The sequence below is a fragment of the Hevea brasiliensis genome, unplaced genomic scaffold, assembly GCF_030052815.1.
Source record: "Hevea brasiliensis isolate MT/VB/25A 57/8 unplaced genomic scaffold, ASM3005281v1 Scaf116, whole genome shotgun sequence".
NCBI lineage: Eukaryota > Viridiplantae > Streptophyta > Magnoliopsida > Malpighiales > Euphorbiaceae > Hevea > Hevea brasiliensis.
Window position 1 is genome coordinate 80685 of NW_026614604.1, and position 10179 is coordinate 90863.

The following is a 10179-nucleotide window of genomic DNA, read 5'->3' on the forward strand; positions in this document are numbered from 1 at the left end:
CCCTTCATAAAGAAAAAACCCTTTATCTCCACCCCTCCTAGCCTATAAAAACCTCTCAAATCTCATCTCCCTTCACCAAACCCTACTCTTCTCCTTCCCAAAACTCATCCATGGCTCCTGTAAAGAGATCTGCAAGAAAAATCGGCTCTTCGTCGAGGCAAAGAGGAGAATCTTCATCTTCTCCACCTTAGCCTCCACCCCAATGCCCAAGAATAAGGGTAGCCACTCCCCAACCATCTCAATAAGCCCATCCTCAACCGCAACCACAGCCACAACCCGCTCCACAACCCGAAATCTCCATTCCTTGGGGATTTTGTGATGATGCCCATAAGGCAATGTGCACCGACTTCACGCCGGGAAAATAAGCTCCACCAAATACATGGATTTTCCACTGTTGGAGCAGATCAGGCTATAGAATGAAATCAATGGGCTACTCAATAGCGTCAGGTGGACAAGGTTCGCCTAACTCTAATTTCTAGCATATAAGGACACTATATTAGAGTTTTTGGGCAGTTTCAAGGCCACCTTATGGCCTACCGATAGGGAGGATAGGGGCAGGATTGAATTTCGCCTCCTCAGTGTCGACCGGGTGATGAATATAGATGAGTTCAATGCCATCTTCGGCTTTGACAGCGTCGGCCACTAGGAGATTCCTAGGAACCGCATGCTCTACAACAACATCAACTTTTGGAGTTCTATTGCCCTAAATATGGAGCCATATAACTCTAACAAGTCTAAATCCATGGGCATTACAAGTACAGCCTTGCACTATATGCATCGGTTCGCCGCCCATACCACCATAGGCCGTGGCGACAGCCTTAGCGTTGTAAATGCCAATGAGCTATTCTTCTTATGGCGTATGGTCACCGGACGATCTTTGCGACGAGCTTCTTTTGTGCAACCATCTCCGATGCCTCACATCGATCTCACGGCACATCATGCTTGGTGGCCTTGTCACAACAATTGCCCTCCACTTCAGCTTCGTTCTAGGACATCACAGGCTGCGCTATGTCACTGGAACGTCAAGAATAGATCAAACTATATGCATATCCATGGGGATATGTAAGAAGGTGGGCAACACAAACTACCTGCTGAATGCTGAAGGAAACGCCATCCCTCGGAGAGACGAAGCAAGAGAAGGACCTGGCGAGACTTCGCAACCTCAATAAGAAGGTTAAGGGCTAATGTTTCTGGAGTCCCCCGCTAGAGTACCTCCATACACACCACCACCTACAGGCCCAGTACTCGCATACCTACAGCGCATGGAGACCACAATCAACAATAGGATGCGAGCAATCAAGGACAGCCTCCAGGAAGCCCATAACAAATTGGACATCCTAACGGAGAAGCTAGATGATGAGGAGGAAGAGCCAGCATCACCATCATCATCATCAGAGACCTTTTAGAGATATGACTATAGGATATGATCTTTATTGTATTATCTTACATGTCTTAGTCCTAAGTTGCAATCGTAAGTCTCTTTTATATGCTTAATGTCCAAACTTTTCAATGCCTAATAAATAATACGCTTCCTTATAATCTTTGTACATTTTCTCTGATTTTGCATATTATTTTAATATTGAGAACAATGTTTGGTTTGAGGTTTGGGGGGGGGGGGAGATACAAGTGCATTATATATCATTACATTTGTATATCATTGTATGCACATCATTACATTGTTTAAATTCAGCTACATTATTCTTGTGTATCAAAATTTTTGAAAATTTTTGAAAAATTTTGGACTTTAAATTGTGAAACTTAGCACTATAACCAAATTCTAGTAAGCTAATAATTGAACTCCACGGGATAGAGGAATGAATGTATTTAGTTAGGCAAAAGGGATTCTAACATGTTATTTGTGAAGAAACTAATCTCTTTAATGGAACTAGACTAGTTAAACCTCTTTATAACTATTAATCTGTCACATTGAACTTGTAAAATTAGGAGAACAATTTTTGAAATACAAGCAAACCTAAAAAATTGCCTCACTAGCTCTAGAACATATCTCTTGGACCTATTAAGGCGAAATCCTAGCATATGCTTGATAAAGAGATGATTAAGGCATTCTTTGATATAGCCTCATTAAGCTTTAGCCACCCCTAATTAAAATGTATATCCCTTGTAGCCAACTTGAAGCCTATGTTTATCCCTTAGAATTTATTGCTTACCCAAGATATTTACCTAGCCCCTAGCGTAAACACCTACCATACCCTTTCGAGGAAGCAAAATGCATAAGGAAAATAAAGAGAGGATGTAGAACTCAAGAAAGAGTGCAAGTGTGCAGTTGAAATCAAAGAAAAAATTTTTTTGCCTTTCCAACCCAGTAAAAATAATGAGTTTGGGGGAAAGGACAAAAGGGACATAAATAAAATAAAATAAAATAAAATAAAATAAAATAAAATAAGTCCCAAGATAAGTATCATGGAAGCATGTTTGGCACTTAGTTTACTTGGTATCTTATGCACACATGCTATCCTCATATTTGCATTCCCTAGAAACCTTTAACTGGCAACCAAGTCATTATCCCCTTAGCCCCATTACAACCCTTTTTAAAGACCTTTTGATCTTTTGCAAAGTGCATGCTATATTAGTGGAGATAGAAAATTGAGATATGCCTATGGAATTGGAATTGAATTACTTCATCATAATTACTCACAAAAGAGGCAAATTTGAGAGAGTTAGTGTTTCTTAAATCTATCCCTATAAAATAGGTTATTTATGACTTATTAATGGCCGTGCAAAGAGGAATAATTAGTTAAAGCATCATGAAAGGAGGTGAAGTTCTAAACAAGCAGCTATTAGAACCCTTATGCCTTGAAAGAGGAAAATTGGTATGAAGGTTGGAGGAGTCCAAATTCTATGCTTATTAAATTGTTGGTTATATTCCTAAGTATCCCCTGAAATGTGTTTTAAAACAGAGTTTTGCTTTGCTTGAGGACAAGTAAAAGTTTGAGTTTGGGGGTATTTGATACACTTGAATTGTATAGATGTTTTTAAGCGCTTTTGTATACTATCTCGTAGCATTTAGGCAAGTATTTTCATGCATAGTAGTTGATTTCATTAGTTTTTTGTAATTTCTATTGTCAAGCTCTTAATTCAATGTTTTCTGCATCATTTCAGGTGTTTGGGTGAAGCCCCACAGTATAGGAGTGCAAAAGGAAGCTTGAAGAGTTCAAGAGGCTGAGTATTACTGCTGATATAAAGTACACGGGTCGTGCAAGCTAAGCCCCAGACCCATGTAACTTTCTACCAGAAGAAAGCCAGATAGCCAATGGAGAAACAAAAGTACACGGGTCATGTAATTAGACCCGTTTAATCTACAGGGATCCGTGTAAGTCTCTGTCGGGTGCAAGCTTGAAGAACCTTATGGGAACAATAGTACATGGCCCTTGTAACCAGGCTGGTGTAATTGGTGCAGACCCGTGTAACTCTCTGTGCCAATGCAAGACTCTGCAGTTCCACTCCAACAAGTTACACGGCCCTACATGTCGGGACCCGTGTAGTGACACATAGGCCGTGTACCTTGCGACAGCCAGTTTTCAAACCCGAATTCCAGCTCTTATTTACGGATTCAAATCAGACTCCTAAGGCTTTTGGGACTCAAAAATGACCTAACCCTAGAATGGCTATTATAAATAGAAAGACAAAACATCCGGGGGGCACTGAACAAAGACTTTTAAGAGTTTTAGAGAGACTCGCATTTTGCACTCTCTCCAGCCATCTTGAGGAGAAGAATATTAGTATTAAGGGGAGTCTTCCAGCCAAAGTTCCACAAGATCAAAGCTGCAAACTGTAACAGCCCGATCCTTCTCTAGTTAGTATTGTCCGCTTTGGCCCATGGGCCTCACGGATTTGTCCCTTGGGAGGTTTCATTCCCAAAAGCGCGCTGACCAGGTGAGGAAGGCTCCCACATATATGGCCCAAATCTTTTCTTCCCGTTTCCGATGTGGGACACGAAGTTTCCACCCCAGTGCGTAGCTGGTTGAACAAGCACGTCCCAACCCCATCCCTAGGTCGTGACAAGCCCACCAGCTTCCGCCTGGTGCGTCCTCGCACCACACACCGTACTAGAGGGAGTCCAGCTCTGATACCAAATTGTAACGATCGAGAACCAGCCACTAGAGGAATTGTCCACTTTGGCCATAAGCCTCACGGTTTTGTCCCATAGGTGGAATGGAGAACTTCCCAGGAGGTCACCCATCCTAGGATTTCTCTCAAACGAGCACGTTTAACCCTGGAGTTCTTCCAACTCTCCAGGCCATTCCACCAAAAGGCGCCTCTAGTGATTAGTTCCCCCATTTTATATATCATTACTTTTGAGCCCAAGACCATCTCCGTGCTTTTGCCGATGTGGGATTTGCCTAAGGGACCTTTCTCCCCCCCTTTCGGGACTCAGCGTCCTCGCTAAGGTTTGCCCCACCATCGCCCAAGAGGACACGCGAGCGGCTCTGATACCAAATTGTAACAGCCCGATCCTTCTCTAGTTAGTATTGTCCGCTTTGGCCCATGGGCCTCACGGATTTGTCCCTTGGGAGGTTTCATTCCCAAAAGCGCTACCGACTGTGTGAGGAAGGCTCCCACATATATGGCCCAAATCTTTTCTTCCCGTTTAGATGTGGGACACAAAGTTTCCACCCCAAAGGCATTGGTTGAACAAGCATGTCCCAACCCCATCCCTGGGTCATGACAAGCCCACCAGCTTCCGCCTGGTGCGTCCTCGCACCACACACCGTACTAGAAGGAGTCTAGCTCTGATACCAAATTGTAACGATCAGGAACCAGCCACTAGAGGAATTGTCCGCTTTGGCCATAAGCCTCACGGTTTTGTCCCATAGGTGGAATGGAGAACTTCCCAGGAGGTCACCCATCCTAGGATTTCTCTCAAACGAGCACGTTTAACCCTGGAGTTCTTCCAACTCTCCAGGCCATTCCACCAAAAGGCGCCTCTAGTGATTAGTTCCCCCATCTTATATATCATTACTTTTGAGCCCAAGACCATCTCCGTGCTTTTGCCGATGTGGGATTTGCCTAAGGGGGCCGGGCAGTTACATTTGTGGTATCAGAGCTGCTCCGCGTGCAAACTTGAACGATGGTGGGGCAAACCTCAGCGAGGACGCTGAGTCCCATAAGGGGGGTGGCTTGTAACACCCTAGGCAAATCCCACATCGACAAAACACGGGAGAGATGCTGGGTTCATAAGATGGAGGTTCCTAACCCCTATTGACGCGTTTTAAAACCGTGAGGGCTTTGGTCCAGAGCGGACAATATCATTAGTGGGTCGGGCCATTACACAAACTCTCTTCGGTTCCTTCGTTTCATCTCCCTAGATAGATTTTTATTATTTTATTTCACCTATATGATTTTCTTTTTACTGTTTTTACCTTTTAAAATGATGTTTGCTGAACTCACCATAAGTGAGTAGTTTTCTTATTCTAGATTTAAGAGAGTAACGCTTGTAATTATTATTATGGATGAACACTAAGTTTTATTTATTGGATTTAAGATTCATTCCTTGATTTAATTTCTTGTGATCTTAATGCATTCTATGTGCTGGTACCCACTTAGCCATGATTGTAGATGTTAATTAAAGGACTGAAAGGTGAAGATTAACATTAGAAAATCAAGATCTTGAACCTAGTAATTCTGACCTAGACATATGCTGATACTTTTGTGGAACTTCAAAATTGGTTAAAAATTTTAAAGGATTTTAATTAATTTAATCACAAAGAAAGTAGGGTTTGAGTTAATTAAAATACACCCTAGGTGCCTTAAGAGAGGATTTAGGGTAACTTAGGACTGATTTCCATCAACGAAAATGATTCCTTAATTCAGTAAATAAACAAGATAACATCCCTAATAAGATTCAAGTGTGAAATCTTAATTCCAGAATTGTTTCAAAATAAATCATTTCGTTTTAAGTTTACCATTCTAGTGTTTAAAGTTAACAAACTTCATTCCCTAAGTATTCAATAGCCTAGACAGTCAAAATTACTGTGTAGATTGGTACTTACTAAACAAAATCCTTGTGGGAACGATACTCTACTCAGCATTTTATTACTTGTTAGCGATCCGTGCACTTGCGGTGGTTGCAAAATAGTGAAACAATAGGCCCCTAGCTCACTATTCATTTAAGCAAAAGTTTTGAGGAGCCTCTGTGTGAGCTGAGGACATTGGAAATGTTATGTATTTAAGCAGAAGTCCCGAAGAGCTTTTGTATGAGTCGAGCACATTATATATGGGAAATCACTGGTGAAAAGTCCATCTTATGTGAAATGTTTATGATGTAAAAGACTTATGTGATTGATGCATTGCATATGTATGAAATGAATAATTTATGTTTGGCTAGTTTACTCACTAAGCTCTTTGAAGCTTACCCCATTTCCTTAACCCCATATGCAAAGTTGTAAGGATAGAAGTGTCTTCTAGGGGAGCTAGCAATAGGAGGAGCTATGGATTTCTTTATGTATAATTATTGTTGTTAGATTAGACTTGTAAATTCTTAATGGATAGACACTGTGCATGGTTGCAAGGAATTATAATAAGTTTTGTCTAAGTTTAATATGCATGGATGTTACCTTAATTTTAAGCATTCTCTTGCATTCAATGTATGAATGTACAAGTCACACTTTAACTATTTCAAACGTTATGGAAAGGTTCAAATTTTAAACCATTTTAAAGGAAAATGTACTATGTTTCTATGTCAAGATTCAGGTGTGCTTGATATGAGTTGCTTAAATTTTGTTTAATTATTGAAAGAACTTTATATTAAATAGGTTTTTAGGCTTACTATAGATTTCAATAGCCTTAAGTTAACCTGATTCCTAGGGCCAATAATGGCCCCCTAAATGGGTTGTAACAAAGTTGCTATCAGAGGCAAGTTAGATGAATGAACCTAGATGTTAGAAAAAGTCATTGTAAAGAAGGGAAGAATGTATGTCAACTAGCATAGTTAGGAAAATACATGTTTATTAGGGCTGTGTCCTTGTATGTTATGTAATGTATTTATGTTTCATGTTATAACGATGATATGTTTTATGCCTTGCTTGATGATATGTTTTGTGTTCATGTGAATCCATATGAACTTTATGTGTGCTTAATACTCTTTGTTTGCTTTCAGAAAATGTGAGATTCAAGACAGTCTATAAGGTTGATCAGTGCACCATCTGAAAATAAGGTTATAGGAGCATTACCTGCTAACCCCATAGTGAGGGGAAGAGCAAACAGAAGTGGAAAGGGACAATCCTCAAAAGGCCCCAGAAGCTCTTTTGAGGTTAGTAGGGAGACTTCTAGTGCACCCAGAATGTCTGTGGATGCATGAAAGGGTTCTCATGGATTTTAATAATGGCAGGAGTACCCTGGTTTTTCTAGTATGTGAAGAGAAAAGGAAGATAGATATGAAGAGGGAGGGGATGAGTTAGAGTTTTTGTCCCCATCACCACAAGGCCAGGAGCATGGGTTTAGGTTTAACCATCCATAACAGGGAAGTTTTGAAACCCTAAGTTCATGGGCTACTCTCAATACCCTCCTTTCATGCCTTGCCCAGCTTACTTCCCACCTTTTAGCCCTTACCCCATGTATCCTTCTCAATAGTACCCTCAAAACCCTCCAACCACCATGGGAACTCAAAACCCCATGGAGAGAGTTGTAGGAGAGCAAGCACCACCACCACCCCCTACAGTCCCAATAGCTCCAACACAAGAGATAGGGTTAGGTAGTAGATGTAAGGCTAAGATGATAGACTACCTGAAGCTAGATGCACCTAAATACAAGGAAGGAGATGATCCTTTAGAGTATGTTAAGGTAGTTAGGATGATGGCTGATGAGCTAGATGCCAGTGATAGTAGGGCCATTTAGATGGCTAGCTTTACTTTGAAACCTGATAAGGTAAAAGAATGGTATAAGGCTTATATTCCTAGCAAGGTTGACAGCATAACTTAGACTCAATTTGTGGTAGAGTTTTTCCAGAAAGCTCTCAGGAGTTGAAGGTGGTAAAGTTTGAACAGTTAAGGCAGACATCCAACATAAGTGTGGATAAATATATAGATAAGTTTGTGGAACTTCTATAGTATGTAGAGTAGAAGTATGATACTAATAAGAAAAGGCAAAAATAAACACCCATAGGTTGCACTCTTGCTACTCTTCATTTATTTTAGTTGTAGAAACTCATAGCTTCTATTATATCATAGATGCTACAAGGAAGATAGAAGCGAGGGCTATCATTGAAGGGATGTTATAAGGAAGATAGAAATGGGGGCTATCATTGAAGGGAGTTTGGACTTGAAAAGCACAAAGGCTAAGCAATCCACAGTTCCTAAGGCCACAAATGCAGGGAGGTTTTGTCACCTGACTAAGTCCACTTCTTCGTCTTAAGAAAAGAAAGGGGAAAGATTGGGGAAAAAAATGAAAAGAAGAAGAACAAGTTTTAGAGTATAATCAAATCTGATCTTAGGATGGGGAGTGGATCTAGCTTAGGTTCAAATACTTTGGTTTGCATAAGGTGTGGGAAGCCTCACCAAGGGCCATGCAGGTAAGGAACTCAAAGTGCTACAGGTATGGTTAAGAGGGGCAAATGGGAAGAAAGTGTCCTAATGTGGAAAGGGTGCCCTCTCAACAGCAAACAGGGTTAGGTAGTGTAGTCTAATCAGCAGTAAGATAGGCTCCTATGGTTCCATCTTAAGGAAGAGGAAGAGGAGCTTCTTCCTCCATAGCAGGTTCATAAGGTAGGGTTTTACAGGACTGCCTTGAATCTTTACCATGACATAACAGGAAGCACATACCTCCAACACTGTGGTGTCAAGTACACTTCAAATAGGAACCTTCAATGTACATGCTTTGATTGATTAGGATGCATCTCACTCTTTTGTCACCCTTAATATAATCCTAAGGTTAGGATTGATGGTTTTCAATTCAGATTGTCCTCTATTTATTAGTGGGCCTAAGTGTGACCCTTCAGTGACAGAGATGATTTGTTACTTTTATCCAATAATGGCTGAGAATAGATGCTTTCCAGCTGACCTAGTGGTTATAGAGTTGACTAATTTTGATGTTATTCTAAGGATGGATTGGCTCTCATAAATAAAAGGTCCATGAACCTAAAGTCCAAAAGTAAGAGGACTTCCACTTGCCCTATAGGGACATAAAATGGGTTTGGGCGTTTTGATTTTCCAAAAGGAAATAAAGAGGCATGAGTTTTATCCCACATCAATCATATCTTCTGTAGGCCCCGTAAGCTATAATGAGCTTGGTTTTGATGATAGCAAAACTTAATGAAATATACATTAATCCTTTATGCATAAGTATTTGAAGTGATTTTGTAGATCATGATATGCAAAGATATTGATGGAAGGACTATTCTATTGAAATGGCTGATAGAAAAGGAGATTATTATCTTGTATAATACAAGATGAATCAAAGTCCATGAAGAATTAGGATAGAAATTAAGTTCTTAGGTCCATTGTAAAAGATTGGAGAGATTATGCCATTTAAGACCTAAAATCAAATTTGTTTTTAGATTCAAGAATTTAGAAAGTGTTTTTACATCATTTCTAAGGTTTTTGAATGGTCAAAATAATTTTTACAACTTTTCTTCAAAAACTCAAAATTTCAAAATTTAAGTCAAACAGTAGCGAAATTAGTTAACTCGCTGCGAAAATTAGTTAACTAGTTTTGTTGTCTAAAATTTTCTGTCGTACGAAACTAGTTAACCAATGAAAATTTTAGTTAACTATTTTCATGCTTTGACCTGACACAACTCTGCTACACAACTTTCAAAGAAGTAATGGCTAGTTTTTTGAAAATTAAAGAGTCGTTAAACACACTCTCTAGTAGACATTTTTAGCAATAGAAAGCACCTATAAAAGACATCATTTACTATAATTTTACCTAATGAAAGTATTCCTATTCATTGAGAATTTATTGTACTATGTTTAAAGCTTTCATTCAAATACTCTTAAGCTTGAGTGGCAGATCTTCTCTCTCAATCTTTCAGCATTAAATTCTGTATATGAGAGTTATTGAGAGTGATTTCATCTACACCAAAACCTATTTAAGGTTGTATAAGTGTAAGGATGCACTTGTGGAAGGTTTTTAAGCACCTTGTGAAGCTTGTGAAAGGTTTTCAAATACCTTGTGAAGCTTGTGGTCTTTTGTGGGAAGCAAAGACATTGTAAAGGTCCTCAA